This window comes from Mus caroli, chromosome 12 (genome assembly GCF_900094665.2).
Source record: "Mus caroli chromosome 12, CAROLI_EIJ_v1.1, whole genome shotgun sequence".
Lineage (NCBI taxonomy): Eukaryota > Metazoa > Chordata > Mammalia > Rodentia > Muridae > Mus > Mus caroli.
The window spans coordinates 100,481,818-100,496,903 of NC_034581.1; the positions used below are offsets into that span (position 1 = coordinate 100,481,818).

At 43.8% G+C, this 15,086-nt stretch overlaps 1 protein-coding gene across 6 annotated transcripts in view; it reads left to right on the top strand.

The window, feature by feature from the left end:
• Vrk1 (VRK serine/threonine kinase 1) overlaps positions 1-15,086 on the top strand; it is a 71,756-nt gene that overhangs the window by 11,153 nt on the left and 45,517 nt on the right. Inside the window, exon 1 of one of the 6 annotated variants that reach the window (XM_029484771.1) lies at positions 9,439-9,680. The exons of the other annotated variants lie outside the window; for them this stretch is intronic. The gene's annotated coding sequence lies outside the window, so the exon portion shown is untranslated. Of the gene's footprint in view, positions 1-9,438; positions 9,681-15,086 lie in introns of those variants that run through there. 6 annotated transcript variants of the gene reach the window in all.

Below are 15,086 nucleotides of genomic sequence, written 5' to 3' on the forward strand. Positions count from 1 at the left end.
CTTTTGGACTAAGGCTCAAACGGTTCTAAGAGTTGGGACCGAGGTGATAAAAAAGAGATGATAAATTGATCCATCGAGGAAAAGTTGTGGAACCAGATTTATTTGTGATGACAGAGCAGGGCTCAGGTGTGTTCTCTCAGTGTGTCCTGACCCGTGCAGAGGGGCGCAGCTGCTCTTCCACATCCTGAGGATCACACCAAATGAGGAATACTCCATCCTCATGTTGTAATGTGGTTTAGTTTCAGGAAGGTCTATGAAGCTCCTGCTGTCATCAGAAAGGTCTCTAGCAGTAGGTTGGTAACTAGGTTGGGTGTGATAGGGACCTGTTATGCATCTATGCTCTGTCCAAAGCTTCTAATTCCTGACTTAAACTACTTGGTTTCTGTTTATCAGCCACTAAAGTTGTTGGTTTCTTTTCTCATACAGATTATACCTTGTCCCCTCCTGCTCATCAGTGGGAATCTCATTTGTTTCCTACATTTAAAAGGTCATGTTGAAAATACATTAGACTCTGTCACTTTAAAAGTAGCCAGCTGGGGCTGGTGAGATGGCTCAGTGGGTAAGAGCACCCGACTGCTCTTCCGAAGGTCCAGAGTTCAAATCCCAGCAACCACATGGTGGCTCACAACCATCCGTAACGAGATCTGGCGCCCTCTTCTGGAATGTCTGAAGACAGCTACAGTGTACTTACATATAATAAATAAATAAATCTTAAAAAAAAAAAAAAAAAAAAGTAGCCAGCTAACAAATAGAACTTACATAATGTTAGGCAGACTATTTGAAAGCAGTGCGGGTTTTACTTTATTTAGAATGGAAAACCTAGCATTCCATTGTTTTAAAAGTGATGACTTGTTAAGTAAAGGCTTTTGCTTCCTAAGAGACTGGATGGTGTGCACGGATGCAGGGTGGGCAGGGCAGAGCTCTGCAGCCGTTCACCTGTGCTCACAGCTCCTTTCTGCTGACTTCTGAGAAGATTCCCTTCTGTGGTCCAGATCTGTCTACTTACATCCCGAGATCGCTCAGTGTTAACTCCTGATTACCATTCTTCAGTAGTACTGTCACAGAATTTTCCCCCTGCAGAAGAGCAGGCTCTCACAGTGCTGTGCAAGCTGCCCATTTAAAACTATCATTGCTTGGCACCTATGCCCTAGTGACAGTTTGACCAACATGTGAGCAGGCATACTGCCATCCTGACAGATGGGTGTGAGTACAGGCAGCCAAGAAACCATGTATCTGCATCTAGTGTATTTGTTAAGGGCAGGATTCCCAGTTGGGATGTTCAAACGTCTGTCCATCCTGAGCTTTCACGCCTGTGGATAAAGGGTTGTCATCATTAATCCCAGCTCTGACTGCGATTGCATGGGTCTGTAAGGGCTCCTTGGCTCTTACAGAATTAGGTGGTTAGGGACAATCAGGATAGCTGTTGTCTCCTTCACAGGAGTACTTCAAATAATCCTTTCCTCTTTCTTCTAGCCAGAGAGGTTTGTAACAAAGGTAAACCCATTTAGAAATTGCTCTGATATTTCTGGAATGAAAGTGGCTTTGTTTTTCAGACCATGAAAGGTTCCAGAGTAATTTGTTCATGCTCTATGCAGTGATATATGTGTGTGTGTATGTGCACGCGCGTATGTACATACCAACATCTATGTAACTAGAGTCAGATCTGAGATCAAGTATACATTAATTGTGATATTAGGACAACCTAATTCAACATCGTATCAAGGTAAATAGTTCCTAGCTTACAATTGGATGTGAGAATTATCTGTGAAATAAACAGTCTATCATTTCAGTGTACTAGAAGCCAGTGGTAGTTTTTTATTTATTTTTATTTTTTCAAAGTTATCAAAAAACAGTATTTTTTTTTTTTTTCAACTCAGTTCTTTCCATCCTTGGACTTTACCTAGACATCTTCTCTTGTATATGATGGGGGAACTTCAGTGACAGTGGACTTATTGCATCCAGTGTAGCAGTTCTTAGTTCTGGGTTATGGGCCGTTTGTTTTTTGTTTGGGGGCTCTCTGCGTTGTAAGATGTGTGGCAGCCAGAAGAGCAAAGTCACCTTCATTTGAGAACCCCCACTCTAGAGACAGCCTACACTACTTTAAAGAAAATTCTTATCTGTGGAGACCTACCTGTTCTGTCCTTTGGAGCCACGTAGAACTAGCAGAATCCCTTTTTCCATAGCATCCTTTTAGACAGGGTCAGGCATTCTCAGGCAGTCTGAATGGAAACACCTCTAGACTGTAAGCTCTTTGTTTATGATCTGGCTCCAAGTCTGTTCACCAGTGGCTTTCCTTTTTCCCAATTCTGTTTGAGTTGTAGTGTATGAGATAGAGTCATTGCTTCAGGCATGGCTTGGTGCAGAGGACCTGGAGTTCATGTCTGGCAATGTAGTCCCTTTCTCGTGTCAGGAGTGGGTGTTGGCTTTCCCTGCGTACCACATTGTGTTAATATTTGCTGGCTTCTTACCACAGTGTGCACATAGCCTAGAGCGGAGTAAGTCTCCTTTGTACCCAACTGGCTCTTTGCTGTGGCTCTGAATTAGCTTTGGGCTGCTAAGTGTTGAGAGCTTATGTTTTATCCTGTTAAATTTACTTTTATTGCACTATCTAACGTCAACATTTTTAGATATTTTAGAATCCCAATTCTTGGTCAGATTGGACGTTTAATGCTTAAGTATGTGATAATGCTGTCAGCCGAGTCTGGAAATAGAAGGAATGTGCACACACATGCCTGCAATTGGGAGGACTGAGGTGAGAAGCCTAGGGAGTCCTAGGATTCATTCATAGGTAGCTGGGCAGAAAGGCAGCTCAGGAGACCAGGAGGAAAGCGGTGGGAAGAGGGTCAGATGTGAATACCTCATAAGCTGCCAGACAGACTGCTCAGTACTGTGGTGGGTCCTGTATGTGGGACAGGGCATGGGTGCTGTGTTCTGCTCCTGTTTTTGTCTGCCTTTCTGCTTTATCTCTTTAAACATTGGGATATAGACTGCATGATTGTAGCAAAGTGGTTTTGTAATAGTTTCTTTACCAATACAGACGACCATTAAGGCCTACTGAGCAAGAGAAGTGCAGACAGCTCCAGATTGTATGCTCTGGAGATAGATGAAGGTACCTAGTTAAAAGGGAGAGCCCTGCTGTGTCAGGTTGGTGAGGCACAGTGGAAGTTGCAGTTGTAGGACAGTGGTACCTGGCTTTTTCAGACTGCCATGATTGCCCTTCTGACCTGGAACCAGCTGTTAACAGTCAGGGGTTCAATGACAGTCTGCTACAGTATTGGTCTCTTCCTCCTGTGGTGGTGCTGGGGGTCTGACATAGGACCTTGTGCATGCTGGGCAAATCTTCTGCCACTCGTCTGCAGTCCCAGCCCCAGTATGTTAATCTTACATGGACTTTTTGGATCAGAAAGATTTCTTCAGAACCAAAGGAGGAATTTAAAAAACAACCCATTAGTTCTAAGATTTTCCACACTTAGAAAACAGTGTGAGCAAGAAGTCTCAGCTCTGCAGAGCTTTACTTTACAGAGCACTTCTTCCATAGTGATAATCTTCTTGTCTCACAAAACAAATCTTAATTAAACCCACAATCCAGACCAGCTGAGCTTCCCAACAAGAGGTGAAGCCAGTAGATCTATCCATAGCTCTTAGCTCACTGATCGACTCTTACACTATAACAACAAGTACATGTGTGGGGACACATGTTTATTTTAAATATCTAGAGCAGCTGATTATAATGTGTGATACCTTTAGTAAATTCTAGCAGACTGCCAGTTTTGCATAGTGGTTGTACCAGTTCACATTCCTACTTGCATGTGAGAGTTCCACTCACCAGCCATTCCTGCCTCCATAATGCAGTTGGTTAAATACTTTGTTGATTGCTTGAGGCAAGGCTTCACCTTGAGGTGGAAGCTGACTTGAAACTTACAGCTACCCTCCTGCCTCAGCCACTGTGCCCAAGCAGCTAAACAATAAACAACTAAGTGAGCGACTGGGTCTTTCTCCTACTGTTATGAAGGGTTATGTCCCCCACATCTCACTGAGATGCTGGCATTTTGTGTGTTCTCTGAGTGTGAATTGTCACTTGAGTCTTGCCGAAGTTCTGGGTGAACTGAAACTGATCACTTCCTGTCTTCCAGCCAGTGCTCTGGTGTGTCCTTCCTCGTTGGTTTTATGCTGCCTTGTGGTCCTGCAGGTACTCTGGAAGCAGCTCTCCTGTAGCCTACACTGGAGACTTCTCTGACTCCCCTCACACTTAGACTGGCTGCCTCAGAAGTATCTTGCTTGTTGGGCAGTAGCTTCTGTGCTGAGCATAGCTCAGTTCGTCAAGGTCAGTCCAGTGGCTCCCAGTGGCTCTGGCGGGCCGTAGTGAGTGAGACAGGCTGTACCTTTGCTCTCACCCCCTGATAACTGTTAGTTACAGTCCTTTTTGTAATTGTTAGGTCACCTGCATATCTATTCAAATCCTTTGCCCACTTTCAATTTTTTTATTGAATTCATTAATGTTGCAGTGTTTACATTGATTTATTTTTAATCCAAAACTTTTTTTCTCAGTGTTTTTCTTCCATTCTGTTGGGGGAGTATTTATTTTGTAGAATCAGGCGGTTAAGAAAGTTCTTAGGCTGTGCGCACTTACCCCTGGATCCCTCAGGTTAGATCTGCAGTCCTGGGACCATCCCTGGGTATCTCAGATTAGAAATACGCATCTGCTAGTCTTTCCAGTAGCCACTCAGTGGGTCACACTGCTTCCAGAAAAACTGCTGCTCCTCCCCTTCAGACAGGATGGAGAGCTCCTGGCTTAGTGCTTATCTCAAGTTTGTCATTTTGTAGGAGAGAAGAGCGAATAGGAGAAGTAGGCTGATGACTGAGCTTGTGGGGGTGGGGTAGAGGACCAGGATGCACTCAGCACATCCTTAGGAAGGATCTCTTGGTTTCTTGTCAAGATTCATTAAATTCTGGGGCTCCCAAGTAAGATGGGGTTTGCAGCTTCTGGATTGTGTTAACAGAGACTGATGTATGCACCGAGTGCTCATATGCTGCGTGTTCTTGCTCTTTCTATCTTTGTCTTTTGAGATGTTCTTGTAGTATATATAGCTCTGGGTGGCCTGGAACTTGCTATGTAGACTGAGGTGGCCTTGAACCCACAGAGACCAACTTTCTTCTGTCTCTGGAGTGCTGAGTGCAAAGTGTATGTCACACCTGACAGCACTGCTTTCTTTAGTAGGTAAGCTGGTGTGACTCAAATAGGTTGGTTTTTTCTTTTTAGGGATTTTTAGGTGTTAAAACATAAAAATGTCATTTCTGTGGTGGGTTGCTGAAGATTTCTGTTGCTGATAGCCCTGGGGCTAATTATATTTGATGTTAATTCCATTTTTCCGTGAGTGGCTTCGAACAAGGAATGAGTCAACATTTAGGTGATTTCCTGTAAACCTTCTTTCCACCTATATAAATATAAAATAAAGGCTAGAGCTGGTGATTGGGCAGAGAAAGAGGGGAAGGTGGAGCTTAAGGTTTTGGGAGAAAGAGAGAGAGAACAGTGGAGGAGGAGGAGGAGGAAAGTGAACCAGAAGCAGCTGGCCTGGAGAAACCGCAAGTTGTAAGGGGTCTCTTCTATGGGGAAGCTGGTAGTGTAGTGGGAGATCTGCCCAATCTACCATCATGTAGATACATGCGCACAGCATGTATTCATAGTAATTGAGTTGTGTTCTCATTGCCTGGGCTTATTTGGGTTGGAGATTTACCACAACAGACTCCGCCTCTGGAATAGTCTTAGGACACATGGTTATTGATTCCTTGGTTTCTTTTCTTTACATCTTGTAGTTTTGTTGACCCAACAAAAGTTCTGTCAGTATTTTTACACACACAGGAGGACATAGGCACACATGGACACGTAGACACACACACTGACATGGGAGTTTCACGGTGTTGCCCAGGCTGACCTCACAGTTTCTGTCCCATGTGATCCCTCTATTTTAGCTTTCTAAGTAGCTGGACTCATGGGCACAAGCTCCGTGCTTGGTCCCCAGTGTGGTTTAAAGCAGCATCTTTCTGCAGCCCTGAGCAGTGCTTCTGTCCAGTCGTTTGCTCCTTTACTCTGGTCACCACCATTCACTCTGCAGTCGGGTCACGGATGCCAGTTTGCAGTAACGTGCTGCCTTCTCTTGGTTTGCTTCCGTAGTTTTATGGCATTTGTGTGGATGGGTATAGTCTTAGCCATTAGAGGGGTCATTTTATCAACTGTAGACTAATTGTTTTGCAAACAACTTGTTCTGCACTCTGTACTCTTTAAGGAGTAGAAAGGTAGTTTTATAAAAATGAACACCTTGTGTAGGAGGTTTGCTTTGCTTCTTAGTTGTAAGGCCATGGGCAAATCATTTAATTTCATTTAAGCAATTTGCACGCGTATACATTCTGTGTGTAGTACTTACATTTTGTGACTGTTGTAAAAACCAGAGATGATGTGTTTAAGTCACCCAACATAGAGCCTGCTAGGTAGTCACTTAGCAGTGACAGTTTTAGATATGTTCATTTGTATGTAAGAGCTGTGTGTTGTAATTAATGGTTAATTGATTCTTTCCAGTGTAAATTCATTCATTCATATTTTCACTCACTTAGGATTAATTGAGCAAAAATAACTGATGATACTAATATAGGAACATGATCTCAGGATTCAATTTCAGATGCTAGTCTTTACGATATATTACCATTTTCAAGCTAGAGAAGGGCTGTTCTATAAAGACTGACTTAGGCTGTATCATCAAAGCATGAAGGTATGACTGTGCTTTTCTTTTGGGGGTTGATGGTGAGAATTGTTTGCTGCAGTTCCTGCATTGCTTGTGGTGTGACTCGAGGCTGTGTGCAGGGCTGGTTCATGTGGTTCTAGTACAGAAACATCGGCAAGTCCAGAGTAAGCGCGCTGAAGAACTGCAGTTGGCATTAATAAACTACTGTTAATGGGAAATTCTTTAAAATTAGCTTACTTTAAAAATTAATACGCACAATAAAGTCAGTTATAAATGATTAAAGAACGAAGACTACGTTTTCTACCTCTAAGGCATTCTGTTATTAATTCATTATATGTGCACACATTGATGCAGCGTTTCCAAGCCCTTGGAGGTGTCTGTCACACACATCCCAGCATCCGTAGCACTTTGGGGTTGGCTGTCTGCCTTATGTGACTAGGACGCTCAAGACACACTGGCACTTTTCACTTGCAGCTTGTGTTTAGGCCACTCTACGTCTAAGCAGAGACACCTCATTTCCAAAACTGTCTTCTGGCTAGGAGGTCTGGGGCTTGCCGTTAAGCCCAGCACTGTGTAAGCAGAGGCAGGCGAGCCTCTGAGTTTGAGTTTGAGGCTACACAGTGAGGCCCTGCCTCAAAAAACAGCGAGCTAAATTCCCTGTGATGTAAACTGAGGATGCTCCTGGTCTTTTGTTATGCTATGGGATTATATTATGGGATGGTGCACTTGTACAAACAGGATGATTGCTAGAAGTGTACTTGAGGTACGGAAGATGTTATTCACAGATTTGGTAGAGAATGCCAAATTGATGTACCCTTTTTCTCATACTCTTAGAAACTCAGTGTATTTTCTGACTTTGAATTTGAGTACTCTGTAGCTGAAACCATCAACTTAAAAGTAATTTGAATTTGTATCTGTATTGAGTCTTTTCTGCTAGCGTTCATGATGTATTGGTAATGAAGGAGGTCATGTGAAGCAGCAGATAGGTACCTAGCAGTGATGCTCAGAAATGTCTGTTGCTTAAAAAGTAAGCAGAGATTAATTCAGCATCCGGGGAAAACACTTATTTTGTGAGGAGAAAAAGTGAGAGGCAAAGGATGATGCCCCCTGAATCCACTGTATCTTGCGTGGCCTGTGTTCTTGGCCTCATAAATGTTGAATAGAATTTTGAAAAACCAGAGAGAAAAACATACCTATTACAGTTAGGTAAAATAATTAGAAACCAAAATTTTTGTGGCAGAGAAAAGTGAGGTGCATATGTTGCAGATAGCCCTGGGGCTAATTGTGTTTGATGTTAATTCTGTTCTCCTGTGAGGGGCTTCGAACAAGGAATGAGTCAGCGCTCAGGTGATTTCCTGTAAACCTGCTTCCCACCTTAATTTGTAAATAAAGGCTAGAGCTGGTGATTGGGCAGAGAAAGAGGAGAAGGTGGAGCTGAAGGTTTTGGGAGAAAAGGAGAGGAAGAGAGAAAGACGAGGAGGAGGAGAAGAAGAAGAAGAAGAAGAGGGAAAGTGAACCAGAAGCAGCTGGCCTGGAGAAACCGCAAGTTGTAAGGGGTCTCTTCTATGGGGAAGATGGTAGTGTAGCGGTAGATCTGTCCAATCTAGGCACACAGCTTGTATTCATATTAATTGAGTTGTGTTTTCATTGCCTGGGCTTATTTGGGTTGAAGATTTACCACAACACATATATAGTCTGAGGAGTTGGGAAAAAGAAACGCCAGTGTGAATGTAGCATGTGCTCTTCTTTTAGAACCCATTTGTAGCTCCCGCTCAAAAGACCTGGAAGTGACCATCTTATACAGTGTTATGGCAGTAGCACGCCATTATTGGGATGATGTTAGGCCCAACACCCAGGCCTGTGACAGTCTTGGCCCCCGTTCAGGCTCCAAACAGTCATTTTTCAGCTAAAAGGAAACAAAGCGCCCTGTAGGAGTGGGCTGAGGTTTGGGACAACAGTGTGTAAGGGGACCTCGAACATCTTTCTCCAAGGCTTCTGGGGCTTCTCTAAAAGGTGGTCAACTTGAAGGTTGTTCAATAGTTCAATAGTTTTTGAATAGTTTAGCAGCTGTGTCACAGTTTGTATTGAGAAATGGTGTCGTCATCCCCAGAGTTCAGCTTGAGGAACTACTCAGTTGAGTTCAAAAGAAGTTTCAAAGAATCTTGTGTTTTTAGGGAGTCTCTGATTTCATTTTGGCCACAATCATAGCCACCCTGGGTGCATGTGAGTCGCAGGCCACAGGTTGAAGTGGTCAAGAGGAAAGAGCATCCCTGGACTTGAGCAGCTGGTCTGCACTCACAGGGAGGCCACAGGAAGCGAGTTGAAGCAGAAACAAAACCAAGGTTGCTACTGCCTACTGAATTTGCAGCCAAGGGCATGGCTGCTGGTTTGCACAACCGGATACAGAGTGGTGGAGCTGATCCATGTGACAGGAGCACTCCAGACAATCTTCTGTTCCTAGGTTACCAAACCAGTGCCAAGTCCAGAGAGTCCAGTAACTTCTGTCCTGCCCGGTAGTGTGCGCCTGGCCCCTGCAAGGAGCAGTGATTGTACTCTACCTGCAGTGTTCATGGCAGCCTCTTTCAGTGAGTGGCGCACCAGAGCAAGCACAATATAAGCACCAATCCAAAACAAGCAAAACCCTACAGGATTGTAGGGCCACCTTGAGTGTATTGCAAGTCCTGACTTTATAGGACAGATAGCAGAGGGTGAGGGGAGACACAGGGAGGTGGCACTGAGCTCAGGGAAACTTGGGTCCCAGGTAGCAGAGTCACCCTGTGAAGAGATGCCTTGGAGACAGTGGAGAGAGTGGACTGCTTACTAGATGGTATTGAGAGGTGATTAATTTTGTCAGGCAGTTTGCATATGAGGAGCTATGATGTCTGGGGTTTGCTAGAAGATGAAGATGGTTTCAGGAGGGACTGGTGGACGGCTGTTGAGGTGGTGAGTACTGTGGGGCTGTGCACTGTGTCCCTTTCTGCTCACTCCTCAGTTCTGAAATCCCTGGAGGAAGCTGCTGTGAAAACCAGGTGTGCTGCTTCTGCAAGCCGCCCATCCGCCCGTCCTTGTCGCTTTTCTTTTTTAGCTGGCTTTTGTCTAGTTTTCCTCACAATTTAAAGGGCTCTTTCAATAATGTGAAACAAGCCTTTTGTCATGTTTTGCAGATAATTTTCATTTGTCTTTTGAGTTCATGGTGCTTTTCTTTTTGTTTTTTTATAACCTGTGGTTGAATTTCCATTTTTATTTTGTCAATTTACCACTTTTCTTTATGGCTTAAGTGTTTTTGTGTGTTTCTTATAAAAAGCCTTTTTTTCAGAGACTTTGAAAAGTTCTTTCATGTTTTCATGAATTTTTAAAATGACTATAGCACACGACTGATGCATTTTCATTATATGGTCGTTATCATTTTCCTAGCATATTTGGGACTATCCTCCTTAGAGCTGTGCATCAAGAATATTTCGGGGTGAATTCTCCGCAGCTGTCCTGGGAAGATATTGATAGGTTTAACGAGGATTCCCAGAAGAATAACTGTGGACAGTTACTGGAGGGTTCAAGAAGTGTGTAATATGTAACTAACTTCTTTTATTAAAAACTAAATACTGTGTAAAACATTGGCGATATACTTGAGTGGCTAACTGGTGAGACGTTTTTGGCATTGGCTTTGCCCAGACATTTCTTCTAGCGCTTTTCCTTGAGTTAGGGTCAGGAGCTGGCCCCTCCCTGGAGGCAGGCTTGTACCCTCGCAGCTCTGACTCTGTGAAGGACAGCATGTCAGACACCCATGTTTCTGCACGGCCTTTCTCACTGGAGTAGGAATCTTGGGGTGGATTATCTTCTGTACACATCAGGTTAGAAGAAGCCTGTGGAGGGAGGCCTCTCATTCCACGGAAGGGCAAAGGAGGAGGAGAGAAGTGGCTTGAATTTGGGTTTGGAATGAACGCACTGAGTTTTCAGTTAAATGTGAGTTCTACTGTTAATGCTTCCCCTTTAGAAACGAGTTAAGGAAATACGAGGTGAAGAAGTGCATGTATTTAAAGTATTTTACCCTATAAAAATTTTACCTTCTCTTCTCTTCTCTTCTCTTCTCTTCTCTTCTCTTCTCTTCTCTTCTCTTCTCTTCTCTTCTCTTCTCTTTGGTTTTTCAAGACAGGATTTCTTTGTGTAGCCCTGGCTATCCTGTAACACACTCTGTAGACCAGGCTGGCCTCGAACTCAGAGATCCCGCTCTGCCTCCTGAGCACTGGGATTAAAGGCGTGTGCCACCACTGCCTGGGGTGCTAATTTTCTAATGCAAGTGAAAAATGGGACCAGAAAACATTTTTCTCCTGCAGTGCCCATTTCCCTTTCCCAGAATTTGCAGTGTGAGTCATCACTTAGCTCTTTCCAGCTTAGGTGTGAAGCATCGTAGGTGTGAGAGACGTTGAAGACCCATCACAGTTTGCTCAGCTTAATGCCTTCAGGAAGAGTCTGTGACGATTCCAGAGTTTGCATCTGTATTATCAGTTTGATACTCACTCGGTTTATGTAACAAAAGTACCATCTAGCCATGGATACTGCTGTGCTTTGGTTGATAGGAATAGACTAGAACACTGGCTGCCCCTAACAGGAGCCCAGGGTTCCTGTATGATAGGTTTTAATGCCGGATTGTGTGTGTGTGTGTTGTGTATGTGTGTATTTACTTACAGTTTCTTTTTTTGTGGGGAGGGATGGGGTTTCGAGACAGGGTCTCTCTCTCTCTGTCTCTCTGTCTCTCTGTCTCTCTCTCTCTCTCTCTCTCTCTCCTTCTCTATTTTTTTCTCCTTACAGATAATTCTTTTTTTGTGGCGAAGGTTAAGATTTTGAGACAGGGTTTCTCTATGTACCCTTGCTGTCTTGGAACTTGTGCTGTGGACTAGGCTAGCCTCAAACTCATAGATTCATCTGTCTCTCACATACTGGGATTAAAGGCGTGCACTTATGCCCAACTTTACTGATATTCTTTTTTTTTTTTTTTTTAAAGATTTATTTATTATATGTGAGTACACTGTAGCTGTCTTCAGACACACCATTAGAGGGCATCAGATCCCATTGCAGATGGTTGTGAGCCACCTTGTGGTTGCTGGGAATTGAACTCAGGACCTTTGGAAGAGCAGTCAGTGGACAAAATCAAACAGAAAGAAGACAGTCTAAACCACAAGACGCACACACAGATGCAGATACATACATTTACTTGTACATACTGAAGTCCTATAAAAATATAAAATCAAAAACCATAATCTATAAGCAAAAGACCTGTGAGGGGACTAAATGCCTAGACAAAGCACTGTGAGTCAGAAAACCTTCAAAGATACCCTGAGTTTGTTTTGTGTTGGCCATCTACTGCTGGGTGTGAGGCTGTGAGGCCTGCCCTTGAGTGTGGTTTGTACACCCAGTGAGACTATTGAAGAAAATGAACTTTTCCTTTGCGAGTGGCTATCAGTTGGAAATAGCTTCTGGGTTAGGGATAGGGGCTTGTGTCTACTCCCTCTGTCAGCACTGGGATCCTGTTTGATGTACATCTGTGCTGCCCTAGTCTGTGTTCAGCCATGTTTCAGTTGTGTTGTATCTGGAAGGTTTTGTTTCCTTGGTGTCTTCCATCCCTGTTCTTTACAATCTGTTTTCCTTGTTTTCCACAAGGTAGTTTGAACCCTGAGTGAGGGGTTTGATGGAGACATTTAGGACTGAGTCTTCCGAGGTCTCTCGCTCTCTGCACATTGTCTAGTTGTGGGTCTCTGTATTTGTTCCTTTCTGCCGTAGGAGGAAGCTTCTTTGATGGCTGAGCAGGCCTTGATTTCTGAGTACAGAAGAATGGTATTAGTAATTTTATTGCTGTGTTCCTTTAGCATAGCAGTAGTAGTTGGTTTTCTCCTAGGTCCACAACTAATTAGCAAGTGGGTGGTTGCTCCCACAGCTCTGTGCCACCGTCACAGCAGTGTATTATGCCCCATTGTAGACTGAAGGTTTGTAGCTGGGTTGCTAAACAGCTACACCTTTCTCCTCTAGTGTCTTGCACGGTGCCTTCCTGTAAGTGTGGAGGCTCTAGGTAGGCACCAGCTTGGCTTCTCCATGGTCAGTGAGTTATGGAGGGGTTGTCTTCAACACCTTACTGTCAGTTTGTAGAGAGCACTGATTGCCTTGGCAATAGGTTGGGGTGTGTGGGAGTTTCCATGGGGCCACTTTGGCCAACAACTCAGTTAGATGTAACTGATTCCTGGCACTGAAAGTTTCCCTTGGTGGTGAGATATGTCTAGTTGGGGCCTGGTGTCCCTGTTCTTTGATTCCATTTAGATTTCTTTCATATATGTACATACTTTAAAAAGCTTTTACTGGGGCAGCTTTCCCCGCGCCCCACCCCTCAACCGGCCCTTAGTTTTAGGCGTTCCTCCCTTACCTTCCGTCTTGTCGCCCCCTTTTGGTTTAATTCTCCTCTCCCAGTCTCTTCTCCCTCATCCACCCACCCACCCACAACTGTATATTCTATTTCTCCTTGCTTGGGAGACCCTTACAGGCACCTCCACGTCCTCCATATCTAACTTCTGTGGTTGTCTGCTTATCAAAGACTTAAAAGAGCTGACATTCACATATATGCTAATACATACCATATCTGTGGGGCTGGGCTACCTCACAGGATGACTTTTTTACCTGGATTTTTTTTTTTTAAACAGCTGAGTAAGATTCTATTGTGAAAATGTACCAGCTTTTCTTTATCCATTCATCTGCTGACACATCTAGGCTGTTTCCAGTTTCTGCTTCTATGAATAGAGCAGCAGTGAACATAGATGAGCAAGCCCAGCACTTAATTTTTTAAAATTATGGTTTGCTTCCCAGCACAGTGTGCTGTCAGAGCTGCAGCAAGGACAGTGGTGACCTAAGACCACACAAACAACAGGGCAGACAGCAGCAGCAGTCTCCATGTAAGCTTCAGATGGTATGCATGGTCAGAAGTTTATCATGGTAGGAGTGCTGCCCCGTTACAACCAGAGACGCTGTTTGAGAGACAGGCTTGGTCCTATCCTCTGCTTTTTATCAGTGGAATTGGATTCTAAGCTCATTCCCACCTTAGTGTAACTTGTGACAGTGACACTGCAGAGCGCTTATAACTTTGGGTTCAAGATTGTTAATATTCACTTTATACATGGAAAGTATGTTGAAAGGGAATTTATACATATTAGCAAAAAGACAACAAAACATTGAAACCTGTGGTAAGAACTAGGCTGGTGAGAAGGCGCTCTCTGACTTGGGTGTTCAAAGAGCTGTTCCATTCTTGCTAAGTTGTCATTCATGTTCACATTCCAAGATACAACTGTGCCTTGCCATCATGTCACAGTTCTGCTGCCTGCAGTGCCCTCTGAACACAGCCAGCCTTCTCCCCGATGCCCCTCCCTGGCTCCGCTCATCTCACAGGGTGGAAGGTGAGCTGAAGGGAACGGAAGCGCTTCATCCATTGTGACAGGAGAGGAGGCAGATCTGGAGACTGAGTTGGATGTGAAGTGAGTTTAAGTGGTTTGTACACTTCTGAAACCTGTAAACGAGGTTATTGCATCATTTGCTGAGAATTACAGATCAGAAAGGGGAACTGGGCATTCTGAGGAAAGCCAGAAGGGTGTGACATTCTCAGTTTAGAAAGCAGTTGCTGAGCCTTTGAAAGGATTGCCAGGATCTACTGCTGTCTGCTGTGTACAGTAAGCATAAAGCTGGAATCAGGTAGTTGCTTGTGAAGAGCAACTGGAACGCTATGCTGTCTATAGAAGTTCCTTTAGTTCCTGCAGTATACAGTCTATTATAGAGAACACAATTCCTGCATCCAAGGAGCTCATAAACAGAAGGGACGATGTGCCTGTGAGAGGCTGTTTCTACTTTACAAGCCCCATCTTCCTGAGGCGGCCTTGAGGAATGGGAACCGTCTCTGAGTGTGTACAGGAAGTGTGTAGGAGAGTGGCTGGTGCAGAGGTGTTGACACCATGCCCAGTGTGGTTATGAATTTGTAGGTCTCAGTGAGTGTGTTATTGTTGAGTCCATTCAAGCTTTTTTACCCTCTCTCCAGCCTTTTTAAAAAAACCTTCACCAAATTTGAATCCAGGACTTGAGAAAGTGCCCGTTATCTAAATACAGTATCGTATTGTGATAAATATAGCCATTGAGATTTTAGAGCTATTCACAAAACTTTATTTTAATATTCATAGGGAACTTTTTTGGACGGTTATCTGAAAAACTGAAGACCATTTTATCATCAGAACTGACTATTAATTAGGGTATTGTTTCAGAAATAAAAGTTGATCTGCTGCTAAAACTCTATTTGAATATGTATGGTTCCAAGCTTGCTTTGTGTAT